The 14038-nt window shown below is 50.4% G+C and overlaps 2 protein-coding genes across 7 annotated transcripts in view; one reads left to right on the top strand and one right to left on the bottom strand.

Moving 5' to 3' along the window:
- SPECC1L (sperm antigen with calponin homology and coiled-coil domains 1 like) overlaps positions 1 to 627 on the bottom strand; it is a 909747-nt gene extending 909120 nt beyond the window's left edge. Inside the window, exon 1 of one of the 2 annotated variants that reach the window (XM_069619860.1) lies at positions 542 to 627. The gene's annotated coding sequence lies outside the window, so the exon portion shown is untranslated. The remainder of the gene's footprint in view (positions 1 to 541) is intronic. The other variant, XM_069619861.1, reaches the window with a different exon arrangement.
- A 73-nt stretch (positions 628 to 700) lies between these two features.
- Positions 701 to 14038, top strand: part of LOC138492584 (E3 SUMO-protein ligase ZBED1-like) — a 417476-nt gene continuing 404138 nt past the window's right edge. For all 5 annotated transcript variants that reach the window (XR_011276226.1, XR_011276227.1, XR_011276225.1 and 2 more), the window contains exon 1: positions 701 to 845. The gene's annotated coding sequence lies outside the window, so the exon portion shown is untranslated. The remainder of the gene's footprint in view (positions 846 to 14038) is intronic.

Raw genomic sequence — 14038 nt, 5'->3', positions numbered from 1 at the left:
GCAAAAGATCAGCAGCTAAGCTAAAGCAGGGACTGTCGGGACTCGGGGCTAGCTAGCCTTTAGGATGTAGCCCGTGAGCTTCTATCAGGGTCTACAACCAAAAGATAAGGGGCTATAGCCCCCTCAGTGATCCCCTAGCAACGCCTCTGGTCTGTAGTAGCTGCACAGCAGTTACTGCGTCTGCGAGCATTCCAGAGCCTGAATCATACCATAGGTGAGCTTCGGGGCAGCTACTGGGTCTACAATACCAACAACAACTGGCTGCCCAGTGTAAAACAATACCAACAACAACAGGCTGTCCAGTTTAATACAATACCAACAACAGGCTTCCCAGTGTAATTTCAAAACCAGATGTTTTAGAAATTCACGTACTTGCAATGTTTATTTTCAACATGTGAGAAGTAACACAACGAAGTACAGCTTCAACGTGCATTTCCAGAGGTAGCAAAAGGGCTCCTCTTGACAATATAACAAAGGGGTGGGAACGTCTAAAAGAAATGCATATAAAATTCACTACAAGAGCGGGATCGTTAGCACTGACCTGATTCTGCCTGGAATCGGGATATGACGTTTCCTAAAGGGTAGTGTCTAGTTCCCATTTGAGAAACGGACCATAGCAACGCTCCTCCACGTCATCACGTGTTCCGCATCACGTGTGCCGCATCACGTGCTCTGCAACGTTCACTACGTCATCTTTTTTTTTTTTCTTGCACGAGCTGGAAGTCAAGGCAAACAGGCGTGCCACAAGCTGGACAGAGATGGAAGGCGAGGCGTTGCAGGGCTCAGCGGGAGAGATTCCTCCGTTACAAAGCATATTTCGTGTAGTCGCTTGAGTTTAGTTTATGGTAAGTCTTAAAGTTTTCTCATGTTGATTTTTACTTTAATGCAGAGCGGGGGAATGGAGTATTTCTGTGTATTTTGGGGATTTGTAATGTATTGTGCATCAGGGGTCAGATTTAATTAAAAGCAAGTCCTAAAAATAAAAGTGGGTGGGACCCATCAACAAACTCATTGGGATGTGATGTCACCCGAAATTAGCATATCAGGGTGAAATATGCACATTTCATTAACTTGGCTTTGCCTAACCTCCCAAATTGCACAGGATGAATGGCATGTGCCTTTCATAAGATCAGCACATACACAAAACCATGAGAGGATATGTTCTTCTGATAGTGTTTTTAAAAACGTTAAAAGTTATGCTTGTTTTAAACTTCAAGAACCGATACAAATGTTTTCTCTGGAACCTGCCCTCACCAAAATGGGACATTTCACCTTTTGTTTCTTGTTATTTTTCATCCTGTTATATAGGGCCGTAGCAGAGATGCCCAATGTCTGCTTTAATTCATAAATTCAAATAGGACATTCAATGTTTCTCTTTAGCTGGGGGGGACTGAGTCCACCGTCTGAAAAAAGTGGGTGGACTCCGTTCACCCGCGTGTACCCTCGACTTGAGCCCTGCTTAAAGGCGATTTGCCCGTGGGAAATGTGTTTTATGAAGTGGGGCAGCGTGTTCCTCCCTTCCCAATGAGAGGGCAGGGTTTGTTATGTGCAGCAGGTGGGGATATGTGTTTTATGCAGACAGACACATTTGGGTACGAATTTCCAGCATAACAGTTAAGTTATTTTTTCTCCTGCATGGGGCGTGGAGGGCGATTTGGCATTCCCCGGGAGGGGGTTGTTCATTTAAAGTCGCTATGAGACCCGATAGCATGGTGCGTCTGTTTAAAAGTTTGCCGATACTTTCTAAAATGCCTTTACAGAGTGTTTCACGTATTTCTGTTAAGTTTGTCGGGACGTTTTCACTAGGACGTCTATACGTGCTTAGGAAGAGATTCACAGAGGAAGGACCACTCCATGCCGTATACGGGCACATATTTTTTGTGTGTGTATTTATAAGGCACTTATACATCTGGGAAGTGTTATGAAGGGCCAGGTATATTAGGGTGCTGGTGGGTTTGTTTTTTCTATTTAGAGTTTGGTTGTAGCAACAGCGGATCCTTGTGTATCTTCTTGGCTGGTATTATCCCCTTCCTGGCTCCCCCACCAAACCAAAGTGATTTGTGGCTGTGCCGTGCACGCCAACAGAATTTCAGTCCAAATTCGGCTGCCAACATCAAATTGGATTATATGCCATCTTTCTTTACCCTTAACTCTGCAACATATCTTTCACTGTTAAAACAGCAATGCGCTCAGCTAGTTGGAAATTAAGCCCCATGTCGATCCCATTTTTACCAGACCCGCATGCTTGCTTCTTTTTCTACACAGGCTCCTGTGGGCTTGGATTACCTGCCTACATTTGAAAATCAAAAACCCTGAGATGTATGCCCGCCCACAGCCACACAAGACTTCGCCCCTTTGTACACAGCTCCGCCCACACACCAAAAAGGTAAACTCGGTTGTTGTAGAAACACGTTTGCAGTTGGCACTCTACAGTGGAATGCAATACATTTCATTAAATTATAACCACCCCAGAGGCCACCAGGGGGCGCACAGGCAATGGCTGCCTGATTTCCGCGCTCCGCCACCGGCCGGGTCTGAATCGGGATTGAGCCCCCCCATAGACCCCCCGAGGCGAAAGAACGGGTGGTAGAGCGGGGTGAACCCCTAGTGCCCCCGCGGAGCGAAACAGCGAGGTCGAGGGACCCAGGGAAAGCGGAGATCCAGGGCCGCGGATCCAAGGCCGCGGGACCAGCAGCGGAGGTGCGTCAGAGGGCCCGGGCGGCGCGTAGCCGAAAGTAGGAGCCGAGGACCACCGCGCCGGCGCCAACACAGAGTGAGAACCGGTGGGACCCACCCGGGGGTGAGGACCGCCGACAGAGAAGGCGGGCACAGCGTGGGAGACGCGCCCGACCCGGGGAGTGGAGTAGGAGAGGAGCATAGGCCCGAACAGGCCACGAAGAGGTGAGAGTCCCGGGGCGGACTCAGGGACCCCAGGTGGGGGTGGCGGACTGTCTACGGGTCGGTCAGCAGCCTCCCCGCACCCCCACCCACACAGTCAGCGGGGGGAAGCGCCCACACGGCCAACATCGCGAGCGGGCCGCAGCCCACCCGCGGTAAGGAAGACACAAGGGGCAAGGAAGGCCCGGAAGACGCCGGGTGTGAGGCCCCCGCCGGGGAACGGCGGGGCGAGTGCCCACCCTGAGAGGTCCCCCAGGCACGGCAGGAGCAGGCGGGAGGAGAAAGAAGTGACGGATCCCCTCGGCCCCCCAGCCCCGCCACCGGAGAGGGCTCTGGGCCCAAGCAGCACGACATAAGGGCAAACAAGCCCCCCCCAAGGAAGACACAGAGGGCACAGAAGGCCCGGCGGTCACCAGGTGTGAGGCCCCCGCCCGAGACAGGCGGGGCGTGTGCCCGCCCTTCCACGAGCTCAGGTGATCCCGCGAGGTGACCCTCCAGGAGCCCCCCCCAGCCCAAGTACAACCAACGGAGCGTCCAGGGGGAGACTGAATGGACTGGCAAAAGAGTCTACAGAAATACCGCTACCGAGACCAAAGCACACACGGAAGAGACCCGGCCTGTGCCCGGGAGATGGCCCACTCAGAGGCCACTACCCACGCAACGGAGGCAATGGAGAGGGGCTTTGCATCCATATTGCAAGAAATTAGAGACATGCGCTCCGACATAGCCCAGAAACTGGAGAAGATGGACCGACGGGTTGACAAAGAGGAGGACAGACTCCTGCAGGTTGAATTCAACCAATCCTCCTCAACAACCCTGGAGATAGAGACTAACATGAGGTTAGCAGCTCTGGAGAAGGAGGAGGAGAGGTCCAGACAAATGGATGATTTCGAGAATAGGGAACGAAGAAACAACCTCAGGTTTTTTGGAGTTCCAGAGGCAGAGGGGGAAACGGAGAGAGAGCTTACCAGAATGGTGCGGAGCATAATAGCCCTCCTCTTCGACGAGGAGATGACCGCTGAGCTCACATTTGACCGAGTACACAGGGCGGGAGGACGAGCAGGGGGCCCTCGCTCGATCCTGGTCCGGTTCCACTACTACCTAGAGAAAACACGGGTACTGGAAGCAGCCAGGAAGACTCAAGAGATAACGTACAATAATTCGCAGGTCTCCATTTTTCAAGACCTCTCTGCATACACTCTTTCCAAACGCAGGATGTGCCGCCCCCTCACACAGCTGCTGAAGGACAAGGGAGTACGATATAGATGGGGCTTTACCTTCTCCCTGACTTTCGAATATCAGGGCCAACGGACGACGCTGATCACTGAGGAGGACATTAAAGGAGCCATCCAGGACTATGTGGTGGACCCGCCCCCCCGAAGGGAGCCATCAGGACCGGCGACGGGCGGAGCGGGCGGCCCGGGCCCAGCGAGCGAAAGGAGAAAGAAATCTGGGGCACGGAAATTTAGAAAAATGAACACACCCTCTCCAGCGAAAGAAGCAGAACGAAATGACTCGGAGGGATGATTACCAAGGGGGTCCCAGCCAGCACTGGCGCGAAAGACCGGTCCCCCGGAACTAACTACAAGGCAGTAACACGGGGACCGCCGAAAGGCAAGAACGATCCCAGAATCATGCTGAACAGCAAGTACAAAAGGGGGCAAATACGGGAAAGAAATCGGGGGGGGGCTCACACGAAAGAGATTCCGTAAGGATTGCCTGGCCGAAAGGGGCAGGCTGGTGGTCCGGCCAAAAAGCCAGTAATGGCGGAACTATCTGGCTGGACGCCGGGGGAGGGGATGGGGGTTTATGACCAAGTTGGGGTTTGTTTGTCGGGGATAGGGTTAGAGGGGCTGTTGGGGGTTCATTTCAATAGTGTCCAACCGGTGAATCAAGGGGAGCGAAAAGGGAGAACCGATGCGAAATTGTTGACCAGTATGGCAGGAAACATTGACTATGGCTGACAGCCATCCGGCCCTGGGAGTGGGCACCCTGAACGTGAGGGGACTGAACACCCCCACAAAAAGATCTCTGATTTGTAGAGAGTTTAAGCGGGCGAAACTAGACCTACTGTTTGTCCAAGAGACACACTGGGCTAGGGGGAAGGAGCCCAGGCTGCAGGGGGGTGGAATTGAGGGGGTTTATCACGCTTCCCACTGATCTAAAAAAAAGGGGGGTGGCCATATTATTAGGAAGAAGCGTAGGGTTTGAGAAAGAGGCGATCTTGAAAGATCCCGAAGGCCGTTACCTGCTGATACGGGGCACCCTACAGGGGGCCTCCATCACCCTTGCGGTGGTGTACGGCCCGAACGAAAACCAGGCCCAATTCTGGGAGGAAACTAGGGACAAGCTCAGGCTATTCATGAAGGGCCCACTAGTGGTGGGAGGTGACTTTAACATGGTCCTGGATCCCACCTTGGATAGGAAGCGGATGGGCCCCCTCGACCTCAGGCCCGTAGAAGAGGCCATGGCACAGAGCTTCCGGAGAGTAAATGAGGACCTGGGCCTGATAGATACTATCCCGACCCCGAGGACAGGGATCCCCTCCTTCACTTACCACTCTGCTATACATAACTCATTCTCCAGGATAGATTACATCCTAACAGACGACAGTCTTTGCCCGTTTGTATCAGGCTTCAGGATAGACCCAGTCCCCTGGTCGGACCACGACATGGTCCGCATCAGCATCACAATAGGCTGGAATAGGGAAAGCAAAGGGCGCTGGAAATGTAATGACGCCCTGTTAAAGGATGAGGTCATTGCTCAGGAGGTCTTGGACTCCATAACGGAGTTCTTTGAGCTTAATGACAACGGAGAGGTGACCACGCACACGCTCTGGGACGCCTTCAAGGCAACCCTAAGAGGATTCCTCATAAAGATAGGTGCCCTAAAGAAGAGGGAGAGATTGGCCCAGGAGAAAGCCCTGCGAGAAAAGATAGCCAGGCTCCAGCCGGAGGGATCCCCGACCCAACCCCTGGACCGCGACCGGGTGGCAGCACTGGCGGACTATAGGCTCCAGCTTAAAAACCTCCTCCTACACAAAACGGAGAGGAGTCTTCAAATGGTCAAGCAAAAATATTATGAGAAAGGGGACAAGGCGGACAGGATCCTAGCCTGGAAGTTAAGGGAGGTACAGAAAAGCAGGAGGGTAAAGGAAGTGAGGGACACCCGGGGACTCTTGGGATGTGACTCTCCCCACATAGGAGAGGCTTTCCGGCAATACTATAGAACCCTCTATTCATCCGAATACGAAGGGGACGACACCCAGATAGAAAACTTCCTGGACTCCATACGGATCCCGTCCCTCTCCGGGGAAATATCCGAGGGGTTGGAGGGCCCGATAACCGAGGAGGAGGTGGACAAGGTGATTAGTGGGATGAAGGTGGGCACTACCCCGGGGGAGGACGGCTTTTCCGTCCTCTTCTACAAGAGATTTCGCTCCACTCTGGCCCCTTACCTTACAAGGGTCTTCAATGCGGTGCTGGAGGGTGACATCCTCCCAGAATCTATGATGGGAGCTATTATAGCAGTCTTACCCAAAGAGGGAAGGGACCCAGCGGATTGCTCTTCCTATCGCCCCATATCACTATTAAACATTGACGTCAAGATCTTGGCCAAGGTGGTGGGGAGGAGAATGGAAGGTATCATGCCGAAACTAGTACACGGGGACCAGGTGGGCTTCATTAGAGGAAGGCAGGGGTCTGATAACATCCGCAAAACAATAGACCTCCTTCACTTCGCCCAATCATCGGACTTGGACGCCTGCGTCCTTTCCCTGGACTCCGAGAAGGCCTTTGATAGGGTGGAGTGGCGCTACATGGAGCTCCTCCTCCGGAGGATGGGTTTTGGTACTCACATTATGCTTTGGATATCCGCCCTCTATCGGGCCCCAACGGCAAGGGTACAGGTGAATGGGACATTGTCTGAATCATTCCCCCTCTCCCGCGGGACAAGGCAGGGATGCCACTCTCTCCCCTGATATACGTCCTTACGATGGAGGCGTTGGCAATAGCGGTCAGAGCCAGCCCAGATATTAGAGGTATCAAAAGGGGTGAGGTAGAATTTAAGCTCTCCCTATTCGCGGACGATGTCCTGGCCTACCTGGTGGACCCGGTTTCCGCACTCCCCCCCCCTTCCTGGCCCTGGTCTCTGCGTTTGGTCGCTTTTCAGGCCTAAAAATTAACACGGGGAAATCCGTCATGCTACCAATGAGAACAACAGACCCAGTGCTAGACCCCTTGGTTAGGTTTCACGGGATTAAGGTGGGTAAGGTTGCCATAAAATATCTGGGGGTACTTCTCACCAGGGATCTAGCGAATTTAGGAGCAGATAATTACAACCCCATGATTGCGGTGATCACTTCAGATTTAAGGAGATGGGGGAAGATGATCCTCTCTTGGTACGGCCGAATGACCGCAATCAAAATGAACATACTCCCTCGGCTCCTGTACCTCTTCACTGCACTCCCGACTAGGGTCCCAGCACAGAGCTTCAGAGACTTGCAGAACGGGGTACGAGACTTTGTATGGCAAGGGAAAACCCCAAGAACCGGAAGGGCTACGCTGACCCTGCCAAGGGAGGAGGGGGGATTTGGGCTACCGGATTTCCACCTATACTTCTGCGCGGCCCAACTGCGCGTCCTCCTGGAGCACATGAAGGAAGGGCTGGGAACGTACTGGTCCTACCTGGAAGACATGGACGCTCACCCCCTAAAGGTCAGAGACCTCCTATGGGCCCCATGCAAAACGATCCCGAAACACTTAAAATCACACCCGACCCTGGGAGTCCTCTGGGACATCTGGGAAGAGGGCCCCAACACCGCTCATCTTACCACATGGCCCTCTCCAATGTCCTCTCTATGGGGTCACCCTATCAACTTAGGAGGGCAGGGGTTCAGGAACTCTCAGACTTGGTCAGATAGGGGCCTGGAGTGGGCAGGGCAGATGTTCAGAGAAGGCGAATTTATGCCTTATGAGGACTTGAAGACTGCCCTCGGACGGGGATCACTCTCAATCTTCGAGTACCTCCGCCTGAAGGGCATCCTTTGCGCCAAAGCATGGGGCCCAAACCTGAGTAGGCAGTTGACCCCTTTTGAGAAGCTGTTAGACTCTGCGACGTCTAGGAAGGGGGCAGTGTCCAGTGTGTATAAACTACTGAATACCTACAACCTCAAAGGAAGAAGGGGCTTCCGCCGGTTCTGGGACGACCTGGCGGGCGAGGAGATCTCCGAGGACGCCTGGGCCAAAATATTCAAGATAGCATTCCATGGAAACCTATTCACCTCGGACATGGAGCATAACTTTAAGATAATACAGGGGTGGCACAGAGACCCGGTAAAACTGTCCAAAATGTTCTCCGGGGTGTCCCCGAGGTGTCCGAGAGGTTGCGGTCAGACAGGATCTAGAAGCCACATGTGGTGGCACTGCCCGAAAGTATAGTCCTACTGGGAGTCGGTGAGGGGTTGGATAAAGGAAGTAACGGAGGATAGTCTGCCGCTAAACCCTTTAACGATGTTGCTGGGCCTCCCCCCGGAGGACACAGAGCTCCACCGATACCCAAGGATGTGGGAAACCATGCTGAGAGCAGGCAGGGTAGCCCTGGCCCAAAAATGGAAGAGTCCCGAACCCCCATCCAAGGAGGACTGGCTGAAAAAAGTAAAAAACATTTTCTTGATGTACAAATTAACCGCCATGGTGAATAATGATTCCAGCTCATTCCTTACAGACTGGTACGGGGTGCAGCAGTCCTGGGGATGGGATGTCCACTGAACTTAAGGGAAGGTGCTTCTCCAGAAAGGAACGGGTCTAGTCCAGCAAGACAGAAAAATACGGACTGGGTCCCCGCGTCCGGGGGTACGGAGGCGTTAAGCCAACTAGAGAAGCGGTCTCAATTCGCATCGACCTCGAGGCTCATGAGACGGAGCCACATAGGGAGTCTCCCAAAGACAAACAACCGGAATGGATACGGGGGGGAGGGGTTCGGGGGGGGGCTACTAAGGGAGGGGGGGAGGGGTCATTTAGTTCTTTCTTTGTTGTTTGTTACATAAAAAATGCAAATAAAAACTAAAGTTTAAAAAAAAAAAATTATAACCACCCAAATTACCACCCAATTAGGACAAATGGCATATGCCTGCCATAAAATCAATACACACACAAAACCAAGAGAGGATATTTTCTACAAATAGTGTTTTTCAAAACGTTAAAATGTGTGCATGTTTTAAACCCCACCCGCGTATACCCTCGACTTGAGTTCTGGCAAACTAGCCAAAAAGAATGAAAGCTGAAAAAAATATGAAACGCTAAATACTGCGCTTGTTTTGCTTAAGCTTTAATTCTTTTTGGCCAGTTTGTCTTATGCTCTAGTCGCCCTTCATTTTAGGGCAACTAAAACATAAGGCAAACTGGCCAAAAAGAATGAAAGCTTAATCAAAATAAATGCGGTAATGCTTTTTTCAATCCAGTGTCAATAATGACACAGGATTGAAAGAAACCACGCTTATTTAGCTTCAGCCAGCATTCTTCTTGGTCCCGCCCGCACCTCCAGCAGATTGGCTACCGCCTTTTGTAGCCAATCAATGGAGGATTGGACGGGACCCCTCGAAATCCCAGAGACTCCAGGGTCTTCCCCGGAGAGCCGGAGAAATGACTAAAATCCCAGAGTCTCTGGGGAAAACCCAGAGGTTATGCAGGTATGCTTTGGGGCTGCTGAGCCCTCCTGCGCTGGGGATGATATATGTGCCACCACCGGTGTGGAGGACGAGTGCGGCGGCTGCCTGGGTGAAGAGCAGCAGGCGGGGGTGATGTTCCCTTGGCATGATTTCAGTAACTTTACTGCCTTTACAATTTGAACATTGCCAGGTATGTACCTATTGCCTAACTTTACCGCTCAGTGCTGCTAGGCAGTGCTTTGAGCTGTACTGGCGAAAGTCTGTTTGTACCACAAGATGTCTTTCTTGATATCCACCCGCGCCCCCAGGTCATTTCTTCTGCTGTATGTCTGTATAGGAAGGAATTCCTTTATTTCCCTGCGTTGTCTTACTGACTAGGTGCCTGTATGTTCATGTATACTTTGTTAGTATACAATGATAATGCAGACTCCTATGTAGTCTCACCAACAAGATAACAATTGAGTATTTCGCTTTAAAAATAGCCATACTGTAGGCAGAGGTCTTCAGAGGTCTTCAGAGGTCTTCAATCTGTGGGGCGTGTGATCCAGGACGGTGAGAAAAGAGATAATAGTTTTTGTGTGCTTCACTTAACTGTGCATGGGGAGCCATTGGCCCCCCCATGCCCAGTCGGTGTGACATGTACACGAAACGGGAAATAAACGCAGCCTGGACGTGTGCTTTCCTGCATTTGGATGGCGCGTCCATGCTGTGTTCCTGCTGTTGCCACCAGTGTCTTCTTGCCTGGTAAGGGATGCTGCATCTCGGCTCAGTCCCCCCACACCATATTTGGAGGGGGTGCCGGGGAGCAAGCATTTCAGGTCTTTTCCGGTCCCTCTGCTTCCCTCTCCCCCCTTTTGGACCCACAAAGGCGAACGCGTGGGGAGAGGAGGCGAGCAGGGGGGCCGGATCACTGCAATGCTGGTGCCACCACCTTGGGGTCCACAGGGGGAGAGGAGGCGAACGGGGACGGAAGAATGCATTGCCAGCGTTGTATGATATCCGGCTCCCCCATGGCAGATTACTTGGCTCCAGCAATCTGCCGTGGAGGAACCAGATAACATACAACACCGGCCGCCTGCCTTGGCTGCCCCTCAGCCTTGTCACCCCCTCTGGTCCATGGGACGGCTCTAGCCGGGTCCGGCATCAGATGTCTGGCCAGATCTCGGGACCCGGCCTGCCTCAGCAATGACTCGGCTTTTCCAAGCCCCCCCAGCTTTGCAGAGGGAAACTGGAGGCTCAGTGACCTAATCTACACAGTGCTCCTTTCCCCAGCCATCACTCGCGCGTTTCCTGGCTCTGTTTGCTCATCCCATTTGTTTTCTTCTGTCCTGAAAGGGACACCATGGAAATCAATGGGCCATGAACATCACTGTGGCAGGGTGGGGGGGTACAAGAGGGAATCACTGTTGAAAGCAGGCATTCTACATGCTGGACACATTATTGTTGTTCAAATGTGCATTTTACACGTTCCTAGGAAAAAAATAATTTCTAAACTCAAAAACGCTGCTGAAACTGTAATTTGTGTGCCCCTTGCTTTGTGTTTTATCACATTATATTTATAAAGATGTTATGTTTATCAAACTGGTTAGTCACAAATATATGCTTCTGTTGTGCTGACAGCAGTTATTGGCAAATTAAACTGGGTTTATGGCTGCCAACTTTTGGTTTTCACTACAGAAGCAGAAATACCCCAACCCATTGCCCAACCCATCACATGGCTAAACACATTTTATAGCGCTTCCTTTTTTATAAGTAATTGCAAAAAGTAATCAATTAACACGTTTTGCATATATTCCTTTATTGATTTGGTTAAGTTCAACCATAAACACATTAAAAGAAACAACAATATATCAATACACATAATTATATTTTCCGTATACTGTCTCAGCAACGGTCTGTCAACCTGCTGAGCTACCCCGGTAGCCATCTAATATAGAGCGAGTCTATGCATCCCTTGATGTACTAAAATCACTGCATTACCAACAGTACTTTGGGTGCACTGGTGCCGTGGAAGTGATTTAAAGTGGAATTTATGTATATCGTCCTGCTGTAGGTACCAGCCCTTCGCCTGCATGGGGCACCAAATGTTGCAGAGAAGCCAGGGGTCCTCGTGTCTGCCATGGTAAAATACTCTCACTGCAAAATCCTATCTGGAGCACTGGATGCACTGCACAAGAGCCCGTCTTTGCCACATTATGTGTAGAAATGGGAGCTGAACATGATGCTTTGGCTTTGTTGTTTCACACGGAGGTCCGGTGGCTTAAATCGCATTTAGGAACTCGGGAACAAAGTGAGACACTTTCTGCTGGGTTTAGACCAGATGAAAGAAGAGCCTATGTGATTCACACTGGCTTGTACTGTTAGCTTACTGTGGGGACCTCTTTCAAAGGCTACATTTTCTAAACCTCTCCCTGCAAGGAACAGAAAAGAAACAACATCATAATATCAGCATTCAAGAAAAAGCTGGAGCTTTGGAGGAGGAGGGTTGGTGTCTGCATTCCGATGCATTTCCATTAGTAGCAGATGCTCTTGATGAGACAGGGTATGATCTTTCATGTGTTGTTGAACTAATAGGAAACCATCTCAGAACCAGTCTCAAAGTACTTTCCAGAGGACAATTGTAGCATCAATGACTGAGTGGTTCAGCCTTTCCTAACAGACGTAGGGGTCCACCTCCCAATACACCCCAGGAGGAACCAATGGAGCTTCAAAGTAACTACCTACTGGAGAGCCAATTCCAATAAAATTCTTTTGGTGGATTTTGGCAAGATGCAGAGTTTCCATCTTTATCCAAATGTGCTGTTACCTTTCAGCACCTCGTACCTTTTTGTGAGATTGGATTCTCAGCACTAAAGACTAAATATCGGTCAAAGCTGAAAGAAAACTTGTGGTTAGCTATTGCAAAAATTAAACCCAATTGTGACAGGCTGGCTGCTGAAAGACACACCCACCTTTCACACTAGCACTCCAGTATGCCACTGTCCAACTTGCAAGTGACTGCATTGATTGTAATCACGTTGTTGTACTTAAGAAACAAATTGTTACATGTGAAACGTTACTGTAGGAAATAAATATGCAACTCTGCTTTTAGTCAAGTCCTCTGTAGCAAAAAATTCAGAATGCTGTGTTTACAAATATTTGCCCTCTAATATAATTTGAGTTATTGAAAGCAATGATTTTGAGTGAATTTGGTGTTTGGAACCCACACCTCCATTTGGGGGCACTATTCTACACCAGCAGCCAATAACCATTTGCAGCCGATAAACATTTTGGAGTCCAAGTCTATAGGGGGTCCAAAGCCAGGTATTTTTTTTCTTATGGGGGCTCTGGGTCAACAAAAGTTTGATGACCACCGCCGTAGAGTGACTACTGTAGAGTGACTATCTCATCAAGAAATTGTGTGTTAAAAGTCAAAAAACCTAATTGCTATCACCGCTATATGTTAACAATTGATTTGCATTTTGGAAGAGCATTTAGACCCTCCCCAGTCCCTAGGAGACAGTGCACATGTGGGCTTGAACGGCGGAAACTTCATGTACTAAACAAACCTTTGCAAAATCCCTGGTTGCTTTTGTACGGTACAGTACGTTGCATATACAACTCATACACATGACCACACCTTCAGTGGGTACGAGTGAAATCATTCCAGTGCTTTACTGTGAAGGAAAGAGTTGCATGGGCCCAGCAAAACTCAAGGTTTGACTCGGTCGTCTTGTCGCATAGCCCCTGTGAGAATGTCTATTGTATATAAAGGGCACAAGTTGCCCAGACAGCTGCATGCTGGTGCATAGACACCCGCTGGCATAGATTTCCCTTGTTGGGATTGTTGATGTGTAGCTTGTGGGAAGCGTGCGTTACTTTTGCAGCATCTTTAATATTGCTAAATTCTGAAGCAGGGTGCCAAGTGGCAAAGTTTTGTTTGGCTGGCATGAAAGCTGGCTAAGGTAGTGTGTGGCAGACTGTTTGAGCCGCTGTGTGCTGCACACGCCGCCACGTGTAGTGTCAATCTGGGAATGGTTGAAATGCCCTGATGAATGCGTTCTTCCTGCATTTCTGCTTCTGGGCACAGGGCGTTTTGTGCTTTACTTTACAAAAGCTCTAATTAGATTTGCTATTGGGATTCTGCGCACAGAGAATGGTTGCAGATAATGGCCATCCAAGCTCTCATTAAGAAGGCAGAGAAAAGGCTCCTCTAACCAACAGTGGACAGATGCCCCCCCACTATTTCCCTTAACGATGCTTGCAACCTGATCATTGCTTTCACTTAAGCCATTGAACACCAGCCAACAAAAAAAGTGGTGTCCATTAATTGGCCAGCAACTGAATTTGCATTAAAGGTGAGTCTTGACCCACCTGGGCGCCCCCCCACCCCTGGTTGAAGCTGGGGAAGGTTGATTACAGTATGTGCATTAGTTTGAGATTTGTGTAATGTGTAAAGTGTACAGGACAGGTACTCTCTTGTGAAGTTCAAGG

The sequence above is a fragment of the Ambystoma mexicanum genome, chromosome 10, assembly GCF_040938575.1.
Source record: "Ambystoma mexicanum isolate Mex_15411 chromosome 10, UKY_AmexF1_1, whole genome shotgun sequence".
NCBI classification, from domain to species: Eukaryota; Metazoa; Chordata; class Amphibia; order Caudata; family Ambystomatidae; genus Ambystoma; species Ambystoma mexicanum.
This window is presented reverse-complemented; position numbering and strand designations above follow the sequence as displayed.